Source organism: Helianthus annuus, chromosome 14 (assembly GCF_002127325.2).
Source record: "Helianthus annuus cultivar XRQ/B chromosome 14, HanXRQr2.0-SUNRISE, whole genome shotgun sequence".
NCBI lineage: Eukaryota > Viridiplantae > Streptophyta > Magnoliopsida > Asterales > Asteraceae > Helianthus > Helianthus annuus.
The window spans coordinates 7,441,469-7,468,568 of record NC_035446.2 but is presented as its reverse complement, the minus strand read 5'-3'; positions in this window follow the sequence as shown (position 1 = coordinate 7,468,568).

Sequence of the window (27,100 nt, the reverse complement as noted above, 5' to 3'; positions counted from 1 at the left end):
TTCGTAAACCAAACGAGTGTGGAGACTCGTGTAATATGGTTTAAGAAAGCTTACACACTAAAATGAAACCTAACCTAAGTGCTTGCGACCCATTACGACCCGTTCAGGTAGCTTATGCTACCTTACGCGTCGTTCGCGTAGAACGCGTCTGGAGCGCCTAACATCGTGACCACAAGGTATAACCTCGGAAGGCTATAGCTATGGTCACCTAGTGTGTTTGGTCGGATCCTAATGATCGACCAAATGGGTCGGGTTCGAAAGTATAAGCGATGGTTTAGATCGCTTACCTTACGACCCTATATAAACACTATACTAAAAGTGACGAGCTAAGCATGTTAGGACATGCTTAACTAGTTTAGAAAACAGGTTTGACATCAAAACAAACAGTATTGATGCCCACGAGTAGTTTGGTTACAAAATACGCAAGAAATTCGCATTTTGGCCGAAACTACGACTCGTTACTGAGCCTATATAACGTGGTAATCAGTAGGCATAGTCACTACAGACTATAACCATCGTGATCACGCTCACGTTATGAAGTTCTATGAACTTCGTGTTGACCATAGGCTGGGCAAAGCAGAAAGTCAACAAAACGTTGACTTTCGGACTCGAAAAGCGAATAAAAGAACGAAAGAATACTTACGGAGGGTCCCCGAATGCTAATCTAGATCAAAGTGCTCAGGTATGAAGCAATGGCATCAACTTAGAGCATTTGGATCAGATTGTGTGGGTTTTTGGCAACAAGGGGGGGGGGGGTATTTATAGGAAAAGTGGAACCGTTAGGATCGTTTCTCGAATAACGTGCCACGATCTTGTGCGTACATGTGTCACAATGTTGTGGTAAGTCAGAAAATGGCCCTTGGCTCTTGATTGGGTGAAAGGGCATTGCCCCTTGATCGAACGAAAGGCCAACTGCATTAAATGCATACATTGAATCTGTCTGACAGTCCCACACGGCCCGCGTGAAAGTGCAGCCAGATCTTACGCGGGCCGCCTGGCCCCTTCTGATCTGCACCAACTTTCAGCAATTACAGTTTTGGTCCCTATTGCGTGTTTAAGCCATTTCCGACACTTCTAAGGCCCGTAAAGCCAACTTTAAGGCCCTAAAATGATGCCTAAACATTGTGGACATGAAACATGCTCAAAAATGTGTCGGATGTTGGTTCGTTTGGCCGTACGATCGCGATGTTCGCTTAATTACGACGGAATGCGCATAAGCGCGAAAGGCGATCCAAATGACGCGACGAATGGATTTTTCTTATGCCAAACACTAAGGCATAATATTAGGATGCTTACATAAATTTTTGGATGTCCGGATGTATTCAGAACGTAAGTTATGCGCAAAAGTGCAAACTTGTGCACTTTTTGACACTTTTAGTCCCTGAATGATCCAAAAGTTTATTTTAGCATACCAAGCCCCTCAAAGCCTATTTCTAAGCTATGTAAAGGATATTTATGGTATGTTTAACTTATGGACCTGTTCCAGAATGTTCGTTACAGTTCAAATTGGCATACTTTCGCAGTTTGTCAATTTTAGTCCCTGTAAGCGAATTAACTTGTTTTTGACATACCAAAGCCTTCAAAACTTATTTCTAAGTTATGTAAAGGTTATTTAAGGTATGTTGAGTATATGTTGATGTTTCGGAGTATTTGTCGCATTAAACTGAGCACGTTTAAGCACCAGTTAGCGTATAACTCTCTAGAAAGCGATGTAGAGTTTAAAATCGAACAAAAGTCAAAACATGAAAAATGTAAAACACAACCAAACAAACATTGGGATCAAATAACATTGTTTTATTGATAACTGAACTGTTCACAACGATTACAAGCACAAATGTTACAGTCTCCCCTACTTGTGGAAATTTCGTCCCGAAATTTATTTAGAGGAAACTCGTGGAAAAAGATGCGGATATTTTGCCTTCATTTGGTCTTCACATTCCCAAGTAAACTCGGGTCCACGCTTAGATTCCCAACGAACCTTGACCAAAGGAATGCGCTTGCGTTTAAGCCACTTGACTTCACGTTCCATGATTTCTACTGGTTTCTCAACAAATTTCAGTTTTTTATCAACATGAATTTCGTCAAGCGGTATGTGGAGGTTCTCATCAGCTGAACACCTCTTGAGATTGGACACGTGAAAGGTTGGATGAACATTTCCAAGTTCAGGAGGTAACTCAAGTCTGTAGGCTACCTTACCGATTCTTTCGACGATCTTGAATGGTCCAACGTATCTAGGTGCAAGTTTTCCGTTCTTTCCGAATCTGATCACACCTTTCCAAGGTGAGACCTTAAGTAATACACGATCACCGACTTGAAAATCCAAGGGTTTGCGTTTTAGGTCCGCATAACTCTTTTGACGGCTTCTAGCTATCTGAAGGTTATCATGAACTTTCTTAACCTTATATGTTGTCTCTAAAATGAGGGCAGGTCCAGTAAGTTGAGCCTCGCCAATCTCATTCCAGCAGACTGGTGAACGACATTTTCGACCATAGAGAGCCTCGAAAGGAGCCATGTTGATGCTGGAGTGATAACTGTTGTTGTAGGAGAATTTAATCAACGGAAGATGTGAATCCCAACTACCACCAAAATCGATCACACAAGCTCTAAGAATATCCTCCAGTGTCTGGATTGTTCTTTCAGATTGACCATCCGTTTGCGGATGATAAGCTATGCTTAGATTAAGTTGGGACCCCATAGCAGATTGCATGGTTCTCCAAAAATGAGAAGTGAAACGAGCATCTCTGTCAGAAATGATGTTCAAAGGAACACCATGTCGAGCTACAATTTCATCTACGTAAATTTGAGCAAGTTTGTCATCAGAAAAATCCTCACGGATTGGCAAGAAATGTGCTGACTTGGTAAGACGATCGACGACTACCCAGATGGCATCGTGACCTTTCTTTGTGCGCGGGAGTTTGGTAATGAGATCCATAGTAATGTTTTCCCATTTCCAAACTGGGATCTCTGGTTGCTCCAATAAACCAGAAGGACGCTGATGTTCAGCCTTAACCTTAAGACAAGTAAGGCATTTGGATACGTATAAGGCAATGTCTTTCTTCATACCAGGCCACCAATACTGTATACGAAGATCCTTATACATCTTATCTGAGCCAGGATGAATAGAATAACGAGACTTATGGGCTTCATCCATAAGCAAGGTACGAAGATTATCTTGGCTTGGGACCCACAAACGGTCCATGAAGTAATATGATCCATTGTCCTTCAGTTCAAGAGCAGGCGTTATGTGATAAGGAAATTCCTTATCCATCAAACCTTGTGAAACACAAGCTTGTTGAGCCTGAGAAATACGGGCTTGGATATCGGTTTGAATAACAGATTGGACACGTACACAATGAAGCTTAGTACGTTCCTTGCGACTCAAAGCATCGGCTACGACATTCGCCTTACCAGGATGGTAGCGAATCTCGCAGTCGTAGTCGTTTAGAAGTTCAACCCAACGTCGTTGTCTCATGTTGAGTTCTTTCTGATTGAAGATGTGTTGAAGACTCTTGTGGTCAGTGAAAACCACACATTTTGTACCGTACAAATAGTGTCTCCAAATCTTGAGAGCGAAGACAACTGCACCCAACTCAAGATCATGAGTGGTGTAGTTCTTCTCATGTATCTTCAACTGCCTTGATGCGTATGCTATGACTTTGTTTCTTTGCATCAGGACGCAGCCAAGACCTAATTTAGATGCGTCGCAATAAATGACGAAATCATCATTGCCCTCAGGCAATGTTAGGACAGGCGCGTCGCAAAGCTTTTGTTTCAAAGTCAGAAACGCTTCCTCTTGTTTGACTCCCCAGTCAAATGGCTTTTTCTTCTGAGTTAGAGCAGTTAGAGGAACTGCAATCTTTGAGAAGTTCTCAATGAAGCGGCGGTAATAACCCGCTAGACCAAGAAAAGAACGAACTTCAGTAGGAGTAGTAGGTGTATCCCAATCCTTAATCGCACTGATCTTGGAGGGATCTACATGAATACCTTGTTCGTTGACAATGTGTCCTAAGAATTGAACTTCTTTAAGCCAGAATTCACACTTGGAGAATTTGGCGAAAAGCTGCTCTTTCTTTAGGAGTTCCAAAGTAAGACGTAGATGTTGCTCATGATCAGCTCGCGTCTTAGAATATATCAAAATGTCATCAATGAAAACGATGATGAACTTATCCAAATAAGGTTTGCAGACCCTATTCATTAAGTCCATGAAAACAGCAGGAGCATTAGTCAAACCGAATGGCATGACTGTGAACTCATAATGTCCATAACGAGTACGGAACGCTGTCTTGGGAATGTCTTCTTCATGCACACGAAGCTGATGATATCCAGATCGTAGATCAAATCTTCGAAAAGTATGAAGCACCTTGCAATTGATCAAAGAGATCATCAATGCGAGGTAGGGGATATCGATTCTTGATGGTGAGCTTGTTAAGCTCACGATAATCGATACACATCCAAAAAGATCCATCCTTCTTCTTTACAAAGAGAACGGGAGCACCCCAAGGTGAAAAGCTAGGACGGATAAAACCTTTGTCAGAGAGCTCCTGAAGCTGCTTAGATAACTCTTGCATCTCTGATGGTGCAAGACGGTATGGGGCTCTGGCAATGGGATTTGCACCAGGTACGAGATCAATACGGAACTCGACTTGGCGTGCTGGAGGTAGACCAGGTAACTCTTCAGGGAAAACTTCAGAATAATCCCGAACGACAGGAATATCTGAAATAGACTTACCCTTGCCTTTATCTGCTGTAACATGTGCTAAGAAAGCCACATATTTATTCCGTAGATACTTCCGTGCTTTAAAACAAGACATGAGTTTGAGACCACCGGCAGGCTTCTCACCACGAACCTGTAGGATCTCGCCTGTTGACAGCGGTACACGAACAATCTTCTCAGAACAAACTATCTTTGCGTGATGCTTGGATAACCAATCCATTCCCACTATAACGTCGAAGCTTCCAAGTTGCATTAGCGTGAGGTCAATAGGAAAAATATGGTCGTTATGGTTTAACTGGCAGTTGCGTAGAACAAAATTTAGAACAATGGGTTCTCCACTGGCAACCTCTACTGTCAAAGGTTTACCTAGTTTCGTTCTAGACACGCGAAGCATTGTCTCAAAAGACAATGACACAAAACTCTTGTCGGCACCCGAATCAAAATGAACAGATGCTGCTGATCATTAATAAAGAACGTACCGTTCACCACTTCGTTGTCTGCTTATGCTTCTTGTGCATTCATGTTCTGATCATTTTCTCGACCTCGAGCCTGAGCCTGATTTTGGTTTGCATTCTGGTTCTGGTTGGCTAGTCTTGGACACCGATTTCTGTAGTGGGTCAGATCCCCACAGTTATAACAAGCACCTGGTGGGTAGTTTGGTCGTGCAGCCTGAACCTGTTGCTGAGCAACTTGTTGAGCAGGGTTCTGAACTGCGCGATTCTGAGCAAACCGACAAACATCGGCAAGATGACCCGACTTCCCACAGTTAGTACAGAAACGGCACTGATATTGCGGCTGATGGTGACTGTTGCATTGATTGCACAAAGGTGCACTTCCTGAGTAGGGCTTCTTTGCTGGAGGCTGGTTGGGAGCTGCCTGGTTAGCTTGGGCAGTGACAGCATAGTTTTGGGAAGCCTTACGCTTCCTTGACCCCCTTGAGGAACCAGAATCCTTTCCCTTCTTGTTTTTACCTTTTTTGCTATCTTCCTTGTCAGCCGACTGTTTCTTGCCCTTGTCACCCTTCCTGTGTAGCTTATTCTTTCGAATCTGCGACTCAGTCAGTGTCGCTGATAACTCGATTGCCTGACGGAGTGTGGTAGGGTTGCTACCAGTGAGGATGTCTTGTACTGAGTCAGGTAGGCCGTCGATATACCTTTCGATGGCCTTATCGAGTGGGGTAACCATAGTTGGGCAAAGCAGACTCAACTCCTCAAACCTATTAGTATAAGCCCTGTGCTCGCCACTATCTTGCCTCAAAACATCAAATTCTTTCTCCAACGCTCGTTGTTCATGACGAGGACAAAACTCCCTCATCATAAGAGCTCTCAGTTCAGCCCATGTCTGAGCTAGAGCAACTTCTGCACCTTGATCTCTCATAACCCCATTCCACCATGTAAGAGCCCTCTTCTGAAACACGCTTGAAGAAAACTCGACCTTGCGATTATCCGGACACTGCACGTGGCGAAAAGTGTTCTCGATGCTCTCGAACCACTGAAGAAGCCCAGTTGCTCCCTCAGAACCACTAAACTTGAGTGGCTTAGCCGAGTTAAAATCCTTGTATTTGCATGTACCATTGTTGTTGTTGTTGGCCTGGTTCCATTGAGCAAAGAGATTTGGGAATTTAGCAGCCATCTGCTGCGCAATAATTTCTGCCAGCTCGGCAGTAGCTATCTGGTTGTCGCGTCGAGGAGGCATTCTAGAAGAGAAAAACATGAAATGAAACGAGTGAGATGATTGGATGAAGAGAATGAGATGAAGCAAAAATCAACAAAAGCAAAGATGGCGGTTATGCATCGCAAAGCAAACAAGCGACATGAAATGTCTAGTTAAAGTAAATGGGTCAGAATTAGTGTATCGCGAAGACATGCTCGCTTATAAGTGAACACTCACCCCAAGAGTTCCCAGGTAAGAGTGACTGGTCCGATTATGTGGATTTGTACGAACACTCTAGCCTTAGACAGAAAACTCAGGGTACAGGCATTCACCCTTCCAGTTCGCACGTGTTCACACTATTAAAACCCGAAAACCTTGACGAGACTTTTGAAATCCAAAGAGGTTCAAAACCATATAACAGAGGGTTCAAAACCTAGTAATCAATCATCCTCAAACAGACGATTAATTTTTCAAAGCGGATTCGGAACCGAAGTTCTCGTTGTGGTTATCACCTAAGGATAGGTGATGTGCATGTTTTAAACTCTAAACACAAGATAACTTGTGTTAGGGTCCTAGAAAGTTATAGTCTAGGTCAAAGCATTACTAATAACCTAATTCCCTATAACCAATGGCTCTGATACCAACTCTTCTGTCACACCCCGACCGCGTATAACATGCAACCGCGGCGGAAAACGTCGGGGAGTGTTGTGGACAGAATTAATTGTTTCATAACCATGGCATACAAGTTGTATTTTATTTATAAACAAGAGTGCTACATCGTTCCAAAACAAGAAATACAAAGTTCATAACATATTTAAATTAGCCTATCTTCATTTTTAGGCTCTAAGGCACAGGTCCGCCCTAGTATCGTGGTCATCATCTTATGGAACAGCTCCTGAAAACACATGTGAAAGTAGGTACGTCAGCATAAAAATGCCTGTGAGATACATAGGTTTTGTGAAAATGGGATTCATGACTTGAGTTTAAAGAATGCTTAATAACAGTCAGTCATGAACCTTGTAATTTGTCTTGCTTTGTAAACCATTTGAAAAACGATAACATCAGATGATATGTATAGATAAGTGCAAGGTTAAACGAGTAACCAAGTAAAATGAGCTGAATATAATAAGTTGTTTTGTAAGACAATGTTTTATGAAAAGTATGTTATTTGTATAAAATGTTATATGTCTAAACTGAAATGATTTAGATAACGCTAAGATATGTAATATTATACAAACATTTAAATATAGGAAGTACCAGCGGCGTATCCACCATGTTTGCATCATATTACATACTCTACGTTACTCAAACCATTTACCCAAACCAATCCACCATGTAAATTGTTCATGTATAAACCAAATGTCAAGTGTTATTGTGTAAACCATGTCAAATGTTTATGTTCAATGTAAATCATGTAATGTGCATCCCAAATGTATCGTGTATGGTAAGCGAAATGTATCAACTTAAACCATATGTAAAATGCACAAAACAAGTCGTTGAAGTAAAACGTGGTTTAAATCAACGTTATGTTCTGTGGAAAAATGCATGCTCTATTGATACTAACATTTATGTGGTATTGTAAATTATGCATACATCCAAGCCTTGAGACTGCGGCGATAAACCCTTAAATAAATTAAAGGTTTATCTAAGTTATGTATATCGAATTCGGTCATTCCTTCCAATCCTATCAAACCCAGGATTTCAGAAACGGGAGTTGTCAATTCCTATGGTACCACTACCTACTAACGAACGGCGTAGCTAATGTTAATGAATGTATTGTCCCATGTTTAAACAAATCAAATGTCATAACAAAATGAAGGCATGTGATGTAAACAATTGTACTAAGTATGTTAAGTAAACATACGAAGCAGAAATGTTCATGTAAATCAATGTGTCCATATGCTGAGTAAACATATGCAACAGAAATGTTCATGTAAATCAATGTGTCCATATGCTGAGTAAACATATGTAACAGAAATGTTCATGTAAGTCAATGTGTCCATATGCTGAGTAAACATATGCAACAGAAATGTTCATGTAAATCAATGTGTCCATATGCTGAGTAAACATATGCAACAGAAATGTAATGTAAATCAATGTACTAAGTACGCACACAATGAGCACACATAGCATGAAATGTAATGAAATCGTGTACTATAATGTACTAACAACATAGCAGGCATATGATGTGAAAACATAGAAAGCATGAAAGTAACAGATAGGTACATGTGTTTCACCCCAAAACAGTTTGGAAAACAGTAAAAGATGGGGTTCTATGTACTCACCTGAGATTGCTTTGGAGTTCTTGTATAATAACCAGATAATGCTAAAGATCACGGGATATCAAACGGCACCTAATAGGTAGCTATGTTAATATACCGGACCAAATCGGAAGGATCGGATAGTATGCGGGTTCGTAAACCAAACGAGTGTGGAGACTCGTGTAATATGGTTTAACAAAGCTTACACACTAAAATGAAACCTAACCTAAGTGCTAGCGACCAATTACGACCCGTTCAGGTAGCTTATGCTACCTTACACGTCGTTCGCGTAGAACGCGTCTGGAGCGCCTAACATCGTGACCACAAGGTATAACCTCGGAAGGCTATAGCTATGGTCACCTAGTGTGTTTGGTCGGATCCTAATGATCGACCAAATGGGTCGGGTTCGAAAGTATAAGCGATGGTTTAGATCGCTTACCTTACGACCCTATATAAACACTATACTAAAAGTGACGAGCTAAGCATGTTAGGACATGCTTAACTAGTTTAGAAAACAGGTTTGACATCAAAACAAACGGTTTTGATGCCCACGAGTAGTTTGGTTACAAAATACGCAAGAAATGCGCATTTTGGCCGAAACTACGACTCGTCACTGAGCCTATATAACGTGGTAATCAGTAGGCATAGTCACTACGGACTATAACCATCGTGATCACGCTCACGTTATGAAGTTCTATGAACTTCGTGTTGACCATATGCTGGTCAACGCAGAAAGTAAACAAAACGTTGACTTTTGGACTTGAAAAGCGAATAAAAGAACGAAAGAATACTTACGGAGGGTCCCCGAATGCTAATCTAGATCAAAGTGCTCAGGTATGAAGCAATGGCATCAACTTAGAGCACTTGGATCAGATTGTGTGGGTTTTTGGCAACAGGGGGGGTATTTATAGGAAAAGTGGAATCGTTAGGATCGTTTCTCGAATAACGTGCCACGATCTTGTGCGTACATGTGTCACAATGTTGTGGTAAGTCAGAAAATGGCCCTTGGCTCTTGATTGGGTGAAAGGGCATTGCCCCTTGATCGAACGAAAGGCCAACTGCATTAAATGCATACATTGAATCTGTCTGACAGTCCCAAACACTAAGGCATAATATTAGGATGCTTACATAAATTTTTGGATGTCCGGATGTATTCAGAACGTAAGTTATGCGCAAAAGTGCAAACTTGTGCACTTTTTGACACTTTTAGTCCCTGAATGATCTAAAAGTTTATTTTAGCATACCAAACCCCTCAAAGCCTATTTCTAAGATATGTAAAGGATATTTATGGTATGTTTAACTTATGGACCTGTTCCGGAATGTTCGTTACAGTTCAAATTGGCATACTTTCGCAGTTTGTCAATTTTAGTCCCTGTAAGCGAATTAACTTGTTTTTGACATACCAAAGCCTTAAAAACTTATTTCTAAGTTATGTAAAGGTTATTTAAGGTATGTTGAGTATATGTTGATGTTCCGGAGTATTTGTCGCATTAAACTGAGCACGTTTAAGCACCAGTTAGCGTATAACTCTCCAGAAAGCGATGTAGAGTTTAAAATCGAACAAAAGTCAAAACATGAAAAATTTAAAACACAACCAAACAAACATTGGGATCAAATAACATTGTTTTATTGATAACTGAACTGTTCACAACGATTACAAGCACAAATGTTACATTAACCCTTTATAAAGGATGGCCTGTGTGACTTTACTGATTCACAGTTTGCCAAGAATGTCAACATACTAACGGGTGTTAACAATGGTTGGAATCTATTATGTGGGTTCCACCATCTTGGCCATGTCTGCAACAACATATAGGCTAGGTTTAACTCCAAGATCCCTTTAATAATTAACGCAGAATAGTCCTAAATTGAGATGCTAATATGGATCTTAATCTAATTATGGAACTACCATCTTGGCCTTGTTTTATGCTAACATATGGCTAGGTCTCTGTTCTTTTTAGATTTTACCATTTTAATAAAATGGCAGATCTTTTTATTATTTTCATTTATTTTCATGTTTTAAGCACATAATTATTAATAATAAATAAGAATGAAAATTTAACTAGAACATCTCATAAATTGTTTCTAACAAATACATCATTTGCCCAAAACGGGACTTCTACGAAAATAAATGCCCACGCAGGGGCGGAAAACAAAACAAACCCACGCAGGGGTTAACTAACAAAACATGCCCATGCAGGGGCGGAATACAAAATGACAAGCTCGCGCAGGAGCTGAATACTAAAGCAAAAAGTCCACGCAGGGACTGGATTACAACCAAATAAAATAACAAAGGTCCTTAATGACCCCTTCTTTTAGACTTCCCCTTGATCAGGTCTGATAATCCTTTGAAGAAGCCACGAGTGTTACTGCGCTCGTTCTGGATCTCCCGTTCACAACGGTCCAATCTTTCAAGGACTTCTTATTGGCGCTCAGGCGGGATCAACTGCAGCTGCGGCGGCTGGTACTGAGGCGGAGGAGGTGGCGGATGCTGGTACCCATAAGTCGGGTAACCAGTGGTCCAAAGACCTCCATAAGGCCCTTCTGGGTGACTAGCATTGTAGTCCCATGACTCCTGGTATGGGTCCACACTAGCATAGTTGTAGTTGTAATGAGTATGCGCCGGCTGCTCAAAGGGGTTATACGCCGCTGAACCGGTGTAGGCAGGGATTGGGTTGTCAAAACCCAATTGTGGTGCCATAGGTACTGAGTTGATCTCTGGGATGGGGCTTGATGGACCTCCCATCTGCGAGTCTTCTTCTTCTTGAAGTGGCGGATAATGGCTGCCACTTGAAGGCTGAGGAGTACTGATACGGACTCCTCCTCGCACGGACATCCGTGCGTTCGACCTTCTCCGCCTCGGTGGCTCCGGAGGCGGTTGCTGCTCTACTGGCGGTGGTGGTGGCGGCGTGACTGCCATGAATCGAGAATCCTGGGAAGGATCCTGCTGCTGTTGCTGCTGCTGCTGATAAGGAGACGAGTGCTCGGACGGGGTGAAATACCAGTCCCACTGTTTGAACCTCTCTTGATAACTGTCGGGACCACGATAAGGTGATCCGTGGAAGGATGACCCATCGGAGATTTCGATCGGGTGGTTTGGTGTTCCGGACGCCGGCTCCAAGGGGTCCGTGTCTTCGTCCATATCATCAGCATGCTTACCTGAGAAATGATCCTCAGGTCCTAGTGGGTTGAATCCCACGGGTTCTGGAAAGATGTTAGCCGGGTTGAACCGGCTCTGAAAGATTGGGGTCGGGTCACCATAAGAATGGTGAGAGTTCGACCTTTGCAATGGTATGAAGGATGGCGGTTGGTTGTCAGGCTCGTTTTCATATTGTGGCCCGAACGAATGCAAATAAGATGGTGAAGAGCTTAAGGAGACTGAGCGCCTCCCTGGTTCAACATACACTCGCCACAGCTCTTGTGGACTAGTGCTCATAGTAATAGAAGGGGTACGCCGGTGCGAAGGTCCGGCTTCATGATCGTGACCCGTAACTGGGACCTTGCCTCGTCCTCGAAGAAATCTCGGTGGCATTCTGACCTGCAAACATTAATAATACAACAACATATATATAAAATAAAATAACCCAAAAATAAAACAAAACAAAATAGAGTTGTCCTATGTTCAGTGTCTAGACTTGGAACTCGAAGAATGTGCAATTCGTGCACTGAGACTAAACACAAAAAGGCTAGTGTTTAATTCACTCAGTGTTGGCTCAACCTGTCACACCCCTAATTTTCCACGTGTCACCGGTGGGCCCTTTGGGGGAGTATCGTGACGTAGTTGATATCATCATAGTCAAACAACACAAATTATAGTGCACAGCGGAAGCAATAAAATAGATTTATTTCAACCAACAAAATGTAATATCAGAGTATCACAAAGTAGCTGAAATAGATCCACAGGAGGATCGAAATAAAAAGGGAGAAAATTGCTCAACAGATAATGGCATCCCAAAGGTTGCGAGACTCTATGACGCTAAGGAGTAACCAGCCTATTTCGTGTAGAACCTGCACTTAATCTTTTTGGGGAAAATACGTCAGTTTACACTGGTAAATACAATTTAACTGACTCATTTTGAAAACATTTAGAAAATTGATTTGAATGCACATGGCACAAAACTTTTTATAACTTGGGGATAATTAATCAAATCTAATCTTGTAAAAGAATTACATGTTCGTTATGCGTTCAGTCGCCCGGTTCGTGCCGGGTTTGAGGTTAATTGACACACTACATAGTATAAATCCGCGGCGGGAAGCCAACGGTTATACCTTAATAAATATGGACACATTGTCGGGTGTATGCCTACACCCGCGTGTCGAGGTCGTGGCCATTTTGTAAAATGATGCCAAGGATATCCGGGACATGGTCATTAAACTCCCAAAGGCGTAAAACAAACAGAACCAGTTTTCAAACGGGTCACATTGATAATACCCAACTACTAATGAGTTGGGGTCAATTGCCCAACCAAGCAGTATTTTATATACCGTACCCCAAGCCATCTGTTCGGCATACCAGGAAGCCAGAGTTTTTCCTTCGGGTAGCCATAAAAGTGCAGAATAATTGAGTTGTGCTTGTTCTGATGGAGTGGAGGGGCCTGCTCCATGGCTTAGTGTTTGCATTAGTGGAGGTGTTGCATTAGTGGAGGTGTTTGGTGCAACACCCCCATTGGAGTTTGGAAATGTCACACCCCTAATTTTCCACGTGTCACCGGTGGGCCCGGTGGGGGAGTATCGTGACGTAGTTGATATCATCATAGTCAAACAACACAAATTATAATGCACAGCGGAAGCAATAAAATAGATTTATTTCAACCAACAAAATGTAATATCAGAGTATCACAAAGTAGCTGAAATAGATCCACAGGGGATCGAAATAAAAAGGGAGAAAACTGTTCAACAGATAATGGCATTCCAAAGGTTGCGAGACTCTATGATGCTAAGGAGTAACCAGCCTATTTCGTGTAGAACCTGCACTTAATCTTTTTGGGGAAAATACGTCAGTTTACACTGGTAAATACAATTTAACTGACTCATTTTGAAAACATTTAGAAAATTGATTTGAATGCACATGGCACAAAACTTTTTATAACTTGGGGATAATTAATCAAATCTAATCTTGTAAAAGAATTACATGTTCGTTATGCGTTCAGTCGCCCGGTTCGTGCCGGGTTTAAGGTTAATTGACACACCAGATAGTATAAATCCGCGGCGGGAAGCCAACGGTTATACCTTAATAAATATGGACACATTGTCGGGTGTACGCCTACACCCGCGTGTCAAGGTCGTGGCCATTTTGTAAAATGATGCCAAGGATATCCGGGACATGGTCATTAAACTCCCAAAGGCGTAAAACAAACAAAACCAGTTTTCAAACGGGTCACATTGATAATACCCAACTACTAATGAGTTGGGGTCAATTGCCCGACCAAGCGGTATTTTATATACCGTACCCCAAGCCCGTATAAGGGAAAATAAGTTAAAAGTATTTACCTGAGCAAGTATGAACCACAATAAGCAAATGCAAGTGTCTTTTACTGGTCTCCTATTATGGAACAAAGGTTTATAATAACCTATTAGAATCCTAACGGGTCTTTTAATATAGCCTAAGCTTAGACCGGTTAGTTTCGAAGGATAATTACGGTTTAATCGTATGGAAGGCGAAAACCGGAAAGGAATGTGATTTACACACAACAAGTTTGGAGACTTGTAAAATATGGGTAAACTAAACACATTCTGGATTTTGAGACAGAGATGATACGGTTTGACCCGTTTCGGCTAATATGTGTAAACTAGTTACATAAGCCGATCCGAACGCGAAAGTGCGTAACGGGTAACCATATGAATCATATACAAGTTTCCTGAGGTTATATGCACTAAATATGTTGTGATATCAGTAAGATATGTCCTATTATGCCCCAAATGGTTCTAGACTCAATTTACGCCTCATAAGGGCATTTTGGTCATTTAAAAGGTTATAAAAGAGTTAAACTAGCAATCTTAGTTATATATCTGAATAAATCAGTACATATACTTAGTTTACTATGTTATAACAGTAGGATATCATATGTATGTGAATTTTATTAATTATAACCACCTTATGCACCGAAAGGGCATTTTGGTAATTTCACATAAGCCTAAAAGGTCAAAACTGGAAATCTGAGTTTTTTAGTTTACTATTATAATATGAAATTTTACTAAATATATCAGTAGGTATTTAACTCTTATATAAATAAACTAGTTTTAACGTATACTAGGTCGTAAAAATGCCTAAAAGGCGATTTGGAGCCATTTCCGGGTTTTAAAAGAAAGCTGATATTTTTTTATAATTCCAGAAGGCTCAAAATAATATATTTAACATAATAAATCAGTAGAAAAAGGTTTGAGGTCAAAAGGTTTTGTAAAACTCATTTTATAGCCTAAAGGGGCAAAACCGGCATTAGCCGAATTAAGCCTAAAACTTTAAGTTATGCTCAGCCTAAAAATAAATAAAAATCTTTAAAATTCCCAAAATATTATTATATATCAATGGGTATAAAGTTTTGATACAAAAGTTGGGTTTAGATAGGCTATATGCTAATTACGCTAATTATTTACTAAGAAAGCTTCTAATTACGCTAATGAGCATAACTCTTAATCTAGACCTCAAACTGATGACAAATTTTGGGTACAAGTTTATAATTCAGTAACTAAGATGTCTACCCTTTTATATTTTCAAAAATCATATTTTATGGACATTTGGGCATAATGGTCAACATATGGGCATTTAACGGAAATTTGGATAGTAATTAGACAACTAGTGAACTAAGCTGTATAATCACAGAGGGTTATACTAACATGTTACTAGGTCCAAATGAAGCTCTAAGGCAATCTTAAACTTGACTAAAACGGGTCAGAACTGAAAGTCAAAGCGAAAGTCAAACTATGCGACTTTCGGTTCCAAACCGGGTCTAAACAGAAAATTGTCGAGTTGAACATGTTGGGACATGTTCTTACATTAGTTACCAAGTTATATTAATGACCAAACAGGTTGCATGCATCCTACATTGCTAATTATGAGTTAATTCGGATTTAAGCATTTTGTTAACTTTTTAAGGTATACTTTGACTCGACAATTAACATGGTTAGAGTGGGAATCTGGAAACACCCTTTTAAGGGTTTGTTACCCACATAATTACCTACTTATAGGCATTTTTAATTCGAGATTTAACTGAGTAATTATGGACTAATCTCGAAGTCAAACCTTAATTACGATGGTTTGACTTTTAGCTAATTAACTAAGCTAAAAGGGATTAAGGGAGGTTAAGGACACTTACAAGAGTCCTAAGAAGGATTAGAGACTTAAGGGAATCTTGGTTGATATCCAGAGAAGCTCCAAAGAGTGCCTTGAGTGTAATGTGAATGAGCAAGTCCAAAAGATCACCACTCAAGTCCCTTTTATAGTGAACCAAGAGGCTCAAGATCATGCCAAGATAGTCTAGGATGGTTACAAGATCAACCCAGATGTCCCTAGAGGGCTAAATACTGCCTAGCAAGACCATTGTTTCGAAAACCACCATTTTAAGTCGGTGCAACAGGCTGAACAGGCAGTTGTCCAAAACCTGCTGCCAGCGACAGCCTTACGGACCGTAAGCTTAAGGCCTTGCGGTCCGTAAGCTCCTCTTGCGGACCGTATGCTGAAACAGTTACGGTCCGTAACCGACCTTTGCTGAAATCGCCCAGGTACCCTCCTTACGGACCGTAAGCCATGACCCTTACGGTCCGTAACCGATGGTCAGAGGACAAAAATTTGTAAACTTTCAAGTCTTGACCATGCAATCAAACAAATCCGAACCCAAACCATCTTTTTCAGTTGTGGGGCCATCTGCTCAGCCATTGCATGCTTGAATGGTTCTTACATGTCCCCCTTTACTTTGGATTCTTGTGTGAAGATAGAATTGACGGAAAATACAAGAACAAGTCTTGGATTCTTAATAATTGGACACGATTTACTTATTTATTCTAATTTCCATTAGAATAGCATTTAAACTAGCATTTTCTTGAGGTAACATTATTAATCGTCCAACCTCCATATAAAGATGGAATTTTATTTATTTAGAAACAACCGGTTAATATATATATATAAGATGTTTGTCAATTAATTTAAGGATCTTGGGATTTATAAATTTGGGTCGTTCAGAGGTATTTTAATAACATGACGCCCTCTTAAAATCCTACCACGCATCTTTATATTTGACCCGGGTTCCTAACACATTTGTCCCACATGACACGTGTCTTTATTTCATTGGACATGAATTTTCAAGGTGTTACAGGAAAGCAGCTCCATTTGTGGTTTGAGTGATGATTCTTGCTGGTGTTTGGAAAGTGGGTCCAGTTGTGGTTTGGCTAACAACCCTGGATGCACTTCCAAAGATAGGAGGAAAATCGTTGTTCAGCTGTCCCTCTTGGATGGTTTCGTTCCTTTGACCCCTTGGGACGTGTGCTGTGTCCGAAACGAGTTCGAAGGAAGAAACTTCTCCGTCGACTGGGTGTGAAGGATTTTGTTCAGCCATTTTTTACGAGTGTTTTTTAGGAAAGAAAGAGATGAGATTGGTTTTGCAAGAAGCGAAAGGCGCCAATGATGAAACACCGATTAACACAAGGTTAATCAATGGGGTTATTTCGTCTATGGGGTTCAACCTCTTTCCTTACTCGTATCAATGACTCGAGACCTGCAAAACAGTAAACACCGTCAGTCTCGTTAAGAGGGGGAGAAAGGGGATTTCCCTCTTAACCAGGCTCCGGCGTGAGAATAAGTACTGTTCTGAGAGAAATAAGCAGTGTGTGTATAGAGTGAGTATAGAGTGTCAAGATCTTGAACATGAATGATGAAGGGACATATTTATAGCTGGAGGGTAAAGGAGGGAGGAGCAGCTGTGCCAGCTGTGGGTGCGCGCCAGCTGTCCGACCAAGGGGAATATCCTCTTGGTCTGCTCTGTTGTGGCAGGCGTAGTGGTACACGTGGCGCGCTTGCATTTGCCCATGCTGGAAACCTTGTACTGACGTCGTCAGTTCTGCCCCCTGATTTACCACAGGCCTACGTGGCGTCCTGAGGTTGGTGACACGTTTTGTCCTTTATGTCTGGTAGAGCATCTTTGGTGCCACCTGTAGATCTTCCAGAGGTTTCTAGAAGCTTCTGGAATGTTTTGCTGATGTGGTCGCCAAGTGTGCTCAAAAGATGGTGTGGTCCTTGCCATGTAGGCAGGGAGATTGGGACCATACCTCTTCAGTAAAGGATTTTGGTATTTTGACTTCACTTAGAAAGTTGTTGCATAACAGTGGGTATAATCAGGTTGATATTAAATATTTGGGAGGATTTCGGGTTTTATTGGTGTTTGAAGATAGTGATTTGCTTAAATATTTCAAAGATTTGGATGGGATGTGGAAACAATAGTTTGAAACTATGGAACAATGGGAAGGTCAATCTCTCGTATACTAACGTATCGCGTGGTTGAAGATACATGGAGTGCCTTTACATCTTTTTATGGAACCGGTATTCAATGCAATAGGGGCGAAGTTTGGGAAGGTAATTCAGAAGGCACAATTGGATAATCATGAAGGAGACTTATCGTTTACGTGTCTGGGTATTTTAACTGAGAAAGCGGAAAGGTTGCATGGAATTATGAATGTTGCATGGAATGGTTTCACGTATAAAGTATGGGTCGAAGAAGAGATGGGAGAATGGATACCGGATTGTCTTGTCGGTTTTGGTGACGATGAGTCTCCGGTTGATAGTAATACCCCACAGAATGTTGAACAGGAGATAATTGGCGATGTGAGTAATGATAATACGAACGAAGATCAGCATGTTGAGAGGGATGAAGAGATGTCGCATGTAGAAGTTGGTAACAGACAACATGTTATTGGAGTAGATTTGAATAAGCCTCTAGTGAACCCTATAGAGGCTGATATGGGCCCGGATGATAGGAAGAAAGGTAGGAGGAAGGCGTTCAAGAAGAAGCGAGGTAACCGGAAGACGGGTGGTCATGGTTCGGTATCTCTAAATAGGCAAGATAGACCGAAAAAACGATCTAGAACGGACGACGATCCTTTCAATATTGATAGATTTATTGGGATAGTTTCTAACGGTACTAATTCGGAGGGTCAAGAAAATGTTGGGGACAATTTGATCAGGTCTAGAGAGTGTTGATGCATAGGATGTCTGTTGACTACGTCTACAAGAAGTCTAAGTCAAGATTGGTCAACAGGGGTTTAAACTGTCAAATTTAGAAAGTTATGTTTTAGGTCCGCTTTTAAGGTCATTAGTATAGAGGTCCGCTTTTAGGGTTTTATGTGGTCCACTTTTGTGTCATAGTGAAACAGGTCCGCTAATATGACCTGTCATATTAGCGAACCATCATGCCTATATATAGGGTTGTTGTATCAGCGGATCTAATATGCGTATGTGTGTGCTTAGGAGCCGAAACTCTGTCAAAATTTACTCAGGAAGCCAATAAAAGCAGTGGAATTAATAGGACAAGCTGTTGTTACCTTGCATATTCTGTTTCCGCCTTTATATGTGAGGATGAGCTACCTTGACTGACTTTTCGGGTCAATACAACGGTCCAACAAGTGGTATCAGAGCTCAGGACGAGGAGTTCATACTACTACAGCTTATATCTGCAGAAATCTCTCTTTTATACTCACTTTCTCTCATACTTTTTCGGTTTTCAGTGGTTCCTACGGTTGAAATTGTCTGAAAATGGAATATAACGTGTAAAACACACTAATAACAAACCCTTGAAAGTTTCAGATCAAAATTCGGACTAAAAATGGTTAAAACAGGTTAAAAACTGTGATTCGCTGTTACGAACAAGTGGTTCGCTTTTACGGACATCGCGAGGTTCAGTTCGTTTTTACGGTCATAGTCTGGTTCGCTTTTAGGGCATTACTTGGTCCGCTCGAACGAACATCATCTGGTCCGCTTTTACGGACAATATCTGGTCCGCTTTTACGGACAATATCTGTTCTGGTCCGCTTTTACGACTTCAATCTGGTCTGCTTTTGTGTCCAGATTTTCAAAAATTTGAAATTTTTTTCTAAGTGTTGGTTGTTTTTGCAGGAATAGTCAAGATGGATGATATCTTCTTGAATCCTTTCAGCGACATGTATGCTTTCACAGGGAGTTCTGGAAACAATGACACCTTTCAAGCAATGCAAACAAGAGTCCACCGAAAGAAAGAAAGAAGGAAGCTTGGGAGTCCGAAAGCGCATTTGGAACATTTAACAAACCTCCTAAGCTGATGGCTATAGAAGATTACAGCAGGTGGGCAACAAAGTTCAAAGACTGGTTGATGGCATTCGCTTTTCCCAGCTGGAAGACTATGAAGAATGGTTATGCTGAGAGAAAGAAGAATGGTGAAGCATTGAGATCGGCTGAAGAGATTGAGAGTTTTGTGGCCGAGCAAAAGTGTGTGGCATTATTGTTTCAATCGGTGCGGGAAGACATCATTTCGCTGATAGATTACTCAAATGCTAAAGATTTGTGGGATAAACTCGGAAAGAAGTGTCTTGGAAGCAAAGAGATTGTAAAGAACAAACGAAAACTTCTTAGAAAAGAATTTGATCTTTTTGGTTGTCTAAAGAATGAATCGGTGTGTAAAATGATAGAGAGGTTCGGTCATCTGAAACTAGAGTTAGCAAGACATGAAATCAAGTTTTCTAATGAAGAACTAGTTGTCAAACTGTTCGATTCATTACCAGATAAGGTTGATTGGAGATATTATGCGCTTATGTTGAAGAACACTATTGCTCCTAAAGATTTGACTCCAAATTTGGTGATTGAGAGACTTGAAAGTCACGAGCTGGAACTGAAGAAAACTTATAAAGTCAATCACTCTTCTTCTCAGCAGAATTTGGATCTCTATTATCCAAAAAGCATGATGCCAAAAGCAACTTCTCTAGAGACTGCATTTTCAGCTGAGAATGTATCTTCAGCAAGCAAAGAAAGTCAAAGCAGTTCAAGCAGCGGAAGTCATAGTGGTTATCATAGTGGATCTACGTCTTCTGCAAATCGTTCAGATGCAAAGTTTTCTTGCAATATCGCGATAGATTTGAAGAACGCACAGAATTTTGATGAGGAGTCGGCTAAGCAACAGATGGTCTTTTTGGCATCTGTGCTAGAGTCTTATGAAGGGTTGGTAGCTGGTAAGATCGGGAACACAAATCTGACGAAAGAAGATTACGATCAGATAGACCCCGAAGAAATGGAGCTTATTGACATTCGTTGGGCAATGGCAAGTGCTGTTCGACGTGCTCAGCGTTTCATGGAAATTACCGGGAGAAAGACGATTGGTGGTCCGTCTACAAAGTTGGGGTTTGACAAATCGAAGGTGAGGTGCTTTAAGTGTAAGCAGAAGGGTCACTTCAAGCGTGAATGTAGAAACGCGTACGCTGATGAGTCAGAGAATCCGTTTAGAGACGATTACTACAAAAAGGCAATCTACCATCAAAATAAATCTGAGCCGCCCAGATTGAAGTAGTCTGAAGATAACAGAGACAAATCAAGGGCTCTGGCTGTGATTTACGACGATGAGGGGTACGATTGGAGTAAAGAAGTTCTACCAGAGGAAGATGCGGTGGGTTACGCATTCATGGCAAGTAATGATGAACCCATTCCGTGGAAAGATGATCGTACTGAGGAACAGAAGTATAAATACCGGAAGATGATTGCTGAAAACAAGATTATCAGACTTTCTGGTATCTTTCTGGAAGCTAGAAGAGCAAATAGATGGGATCCAGATAGAGAGTGCTACCTTGATAGGTATGGCAACATCGCGATTGATGACAAAACGCTAGATATCGAAGCCATCATCAAGGAGTACAAAGAAGAAGATGAATACTGGCAGCACAAGTGGTGGGGAACGCCAACTGAGAAGATGATTGAAGAAGAAAAGGAAAAAGAGAGAAAGGAGAAAGAAGAGAAAGAGATGAAAGAAAAAGAAGAGGTTGAGAAAGCAAAGCAGATTGATACTGGCTTGATCGATACTACGCAGGAGTTGACGTCTGAGAACCTGGGAAAGATGGCTGACAAAGTGCTAGCTGCGAAAGCACTTGAGGTAGACCCTAATTCTGTTACTGAGTCAAAGGGGCAGGTCAGTCAAATTGCGTCAACAAATGCGTCAGGTAACAAGGTCGACGGAAATGTTGACTACAAAAATTGCACCAAACAATGCAATTTTTGTAGCACTGTCACGTATCTTAACAATGAGAAAATCAAGAATCTGACAACGAAAGTTAAAAATGTTGAGGATCAGATTCTAGGCCGTGACAAAACTGTAAAAGCTTCAACTGAACGGATCAAAGAATTAACGGCTCAAATCGAACATGATAAAACTGAATGTGAGAAAATAAAAAGTGAAAATGAAAAGTTAATTCTTGAAAACCGTCAAATTTCTGAAAAGTTTGAAAAACTGAAAAGCATTGTCAAAGATAGTGATGATCGAAATGGAAAAACGTTTAAAGAAAACGAACATCTGAGAGCTGTGGTGAGAATAAAAGAAGAATCAATTAACAATCAACTGGATGAAATTGCTAAATTGAAACTTAAAGTTCAAGAAGCTGAAATTGAAAATGAAAGAATTCAGTTGAAGTTAAACAGCTATAGCTCAGCAAGCTTTGTTTTGCAGCATATTGTTCCCAAACCTATAGGGAAAAACAAAGCTGGCGAGGATGTGTTTTCTGATGGAACGGGTGTAGGGTTTCACAAAGTTCCACCGCCAATCTTAGACAACTACACGAAAAAGCAGTCTAGTTTGGTGGAAATTGAGGAAGAAAGTGATGTTAAACTTCCTGAGAACATTGATGTCACGTTCACGTCTTCCAATAACGAGGGTGTCCAAAGTGATGTGGTGAAAAGTGTGGTAGACAAAGTGCTTAAACCGGATTGTGACACTTCTGAGGAGGATGGGTGTTTCTTGGATAAATACATTCCGAAACAAAAGTCCAAGAACAACTTAGATGAAGAATCAAACCTTGTCATGTACAAGATGATGGGTTCGGATAAGTTGTTTTCGGATTCAGAGTTTCCGATCGAGAATGTTAACATGTACAAATTGACAAATGTTTTCAAACTTGTTGAAGTCGAGTTGTCAGCAGTGAATAATCTGAGTCGAAAGAAAGATAGGGTTTATAACAAGAAATCGGTTAATCCACCGCGTTTTTACAATAACAACAGAAACAACTGGTTGGGTGGTTATCAGGGGGGTAAACCATATCAGAAAAGAAATGTTTCAAACAAGAGGTTTGCTAAGAAGAAAATATTTGTAAACAGTTCAAGTTCACTTGCTGATGAAGAAAAAGAAATTTTTTCAAAATCGAACAAAGAATTTTTTGAGAAGAGAGCTTCACAGGCTCAGTCTGAAGGCACGAGTCGGGTAGCTGATACTCGTACTTGTTTTAGATGTGAATAGGTTGGTCATATTGCACGAAAGTGTACATATGTGAAGCCTAAGACTGAAGCTGTGAAGGCTCAACAAAAGAAGGTTGATGTGAAGGGTAAAGCACCGATGTATGTTGAGAAGAAAGTTGTTGAAAAGAAAAACGTTAAAATCGACAATGTAAAAGTAAAAACTAAACCCGTAAAGAAGTTGGTAACTCAAAATGATAAATTTTATAAAAGGGTTGCAGTAACTCAACAGGTGTGGAAACCTAAAATTGAGTCAAAAGTTGAGAGGAAAGTTTCAACTTCTGAGGAGAAAAAGGCTGAAGAGCCAATTATTGTTGATTATGATGCAAATTTTCCGCCTCTTAAGGCTGAAAATTTCAAAATTCAAATTGCGAGAGTCAAGGTTGTACCTAAGGCTGATGAGGCCTGGGTGGACTCAATGTTTGACTAAACAGTTTGAATTGCCGGAGCTTCCTTTATCGCAAAGCATGAATCGGCATCTTTCTTGAAGTTGTTTAAATGATGATTTGTTATGTGCAGGATCTTCCAAAACTTGTATCCAGGTGGATAATGGATAGTGGAGCGTCAAGGCATATGACAGGGAAGACCGCATTACTGTATGATGTGAATAACATTAACGGTGGTTATGTGGGTTTTGCGGGTAATCAAGGAGGAAGGATCATAGGTGAAGGAACGTTATTGAATGGCGTCATAACTTTTGAGAGAGTTAACTACATCGCTGAGCTGGAGAACAACCTGCTGAGTATTTCCCAGATCTGTGACAGGATGTATACTACTCATTTCACCGACAAAGAATGTTTGATCTTGAAACCGGGATTTGTGATACCTGAAGAGTGGATCATCATGAGGGCACCAAGAGTCAACGATCTGTACGTGTTGGACATGAGCGTCGCTACTACAACCACGGGTCAGGCTCATTGTTTTGTGTCCAGAGCAACGGAAAAAGAGTCAAGGTTATGGCACCGAAAGATGGGGCATATTCACCTAAGGAAAATGAATCACTTAGTGCATAACGATTTGGTTACAGGAGTGCATGTCAAAGGTTTTCATCTGGAAGGGGAGTGCATAAGTTGTGTCAAAGGCAAACAGAAGAAAAAGTCACACCCTACAAAGCAAGTCAATTCAGTTTCAAGACCTTTGGAAAGACTTCACATGGATTTGTTTGGTCCAGTGAATGTCAAGAGTATAACAGGAGATTCCTACTGCTTGGTCGTGACTGATGATTATTCCAGATTTTCTTGGGTTATGTTTTTGAAATCCAAAGACGAAACGTTTGACAGCCTGGTAGCGTTGTTTAAAAGAATTGAGAATCTGTACCAGAGGCCGATTTGTAGAATTCGCAGTGATAATGGTACTGAGTTCAAAAACAGTAAGATGGAAGAACTTTGTGATGAAAGAGGTATATTGCATGAGTTTAGTGCTCCGTACACTCCGCAGCAGAATGGAGTTGCAGAACGCAAAAACCGGACACTAATCGAAACAGCCAGAACGATGCTTGCAGACTCTAAGTTACCAATTAATTTCTGGGCTGAAGCTGTTTCTGCTGCATGCTATACTCTCAACAGAGTTCTTACTGTAAAGAAGTTCAACAAGACGTGTTTTGAGATACTCAATAAACGCAAGCCGAGTTTGAAGTATCTAGAACCGTTTGGGTCACCCTGTACGGTGATAGAGCCTAAAGGAAAGTTTGGTCCGAAGAGCGTTGAGGGAATCTTTGTGGGTTATTCAAGTCCTTTGCGACGTGTCTTCATTCCAAGCGAGAAGCAGATTATTGAGGCAGCGAATGTTGAATGTCAAGGTTACACTATGCCGCCACAGAATCCTGGTGATTCATGGCGTTATCATTATGACAAACTTTGGGATTCGTTTGACATGAGAGAAGAATCAGAGGAAGAAGAAGATTTCTTTGATGAGCTGGATATTTTGCGAGAGTATGAGTCGCAGCTCAGGTTCCCAGCGGAGTATTCTAGAAGACCTTGGGAAACTTCAAATGACGATGAAGCAGGTCCTAGTAATGCTGGTGAACATGATGATGAAGTTGCTCCTGGTAATCAGTCGGAGTTGAATGATGATCAAGAAGCTGATAACATGCCAGTTTTTGACCATGGTGATTCAGACCTTGAGGGGGAGCAGATCCAGTTGTCAAGTCAAACAAACCAAGTTGGTGAACAAGATGCAGAGCAAAATGTTACTAATCTGGAGGGAAATATAGAAGTTCCAAGCGAAGTGATGCCGCAAACTCTTTCTTATCATCCAGAGGAGTTGATCATAGGAGAATTGCAATCGGGCGTTCGCACGAGACGTCAAATTGACCAGGGCTTAACATGTTTTTATTCTACAGTAGCACCTTTACAAACTGAATTTTCATTAAGTTGTTTTATCTCGCAGGTCGAACCGAGAACTTACAAAGAGGCGCTTACTGGAGACTCTTGGGTCATAGCGATGCAAGAAGAGTTAAGTCAGTTTGAAAAGTTGGGGGTGTGGAAGTTAGTTGATTTGCCGGATGGTCAAAGGAAAATCAATACAAAATGGGTTTTCAAGTGTAAGAGGGATGACAGAGGAGTGGTTGTAAGGAACAAAGCTCGACTCGTTGTTCAGGGCTTTAGTCAACAGGAGGGAATTGATTTTACCGAGGTCTATGCTCCTGTCGCACGACTAGAGGCTATCAGAATTTTCCTAGCATTTGCGTCTTGAAAGAATTTCAAAGTATATCAGCTGGATGTCAAATCAGCGTTTCTTTATGGGAAGGTCAAAGAGGAGGTTTATGTTGGTCAGCCGCCGGGTTTTACTGACCCAATCCACAAGAACAAAGTTTATCTGCTGGACAAAGCGTTGTATGGTCTACATCAGGCGCCGAGAGCCTGGTACGAGACTTTGTCTCAACACCTACTCGCTAACCAGTTCATACGTGGAAAAGTGGATGCCACTCTCTTCACTAAAGTCGTTGATGGTCATCTTCTGGTAGAACAAATTTATGTGGACGATATAATTTTTGGGTCAACGAATGAGAAATTGTGCAAAGATTTCGAACAGGTGATGAAGCAGAAGTTCGAAATGTCATCAATGGGGGAGATGAAATTCTTTCTGGGTTTACAAGTTGAACAACTTCCTGAGGGAATTTTCATTCATCAAACGAAATACGTGCATGATATTCTAGAGAAATTTGGAATGTCAAGTTCTACTCCAGCTGCTACCCCACTTGCGACTAATCATGGGATTCACCCAGATCTCACCGGAGACAGGGCTGATGAAACGTTTTACCGTTCCATGATAGGTTCTTTGATGTATCTGACTGCTTCACGTCCTGACATCATGTACCCAACATGCCTCGCAGCAAGATTTCAGTCTAACCCGAGAGCATCGCACATGATTATTGTCAAGAGGATATTACGTTACCTGAAAGGTACTCCGCCATTGGGGTTATGGTATCCTAGAAAAGGCGATTTTACGCTCGAAGGGTATTTCGATTCGGATTTCGGATGCTGCAAAGTTAACGCGAAATCAACAACTGCAGGATGCCAGTTCTTTGGTCCGAGATTGGTTACCTGGCAGTGTAAGAAACAAACGTCTGTAGCGCTATCGACATGTGAAGCGGAGTATGTTTCTGCTAGTAGTTGCTGCTCTCAGATCCTGTGGATACAGCAACAGATGCGCGACTACGGTTTGCAGTTTCTTAACACACCTATGTTTGTTGATAATGAGGCCGCAATTAATATAACTAAAAATCCAGTACATCACGCTAAAACTAAACATATCGAAATTCGTCATCACTTTATTCGCGATTGCTTCGAGAAAAAGTTGATACGAATTGACAAAATCCACACTGACGAACAAAAAGCTGATTTGCATACCAAAGCTTTTGATAAAAATCGGTTTCAATATTTGTTAAAACTTAATGGTATGAAATTGCTTTCAGTGTCGGATGGGGTTGTAAGCGTTGATGAGAGTACTGTTGCGGATGAAGACGAGAAACCATCTGCGATGGTTTGTCGGTTTTTTACGTGTTTTGGTATTTAGGGGGAGATGATA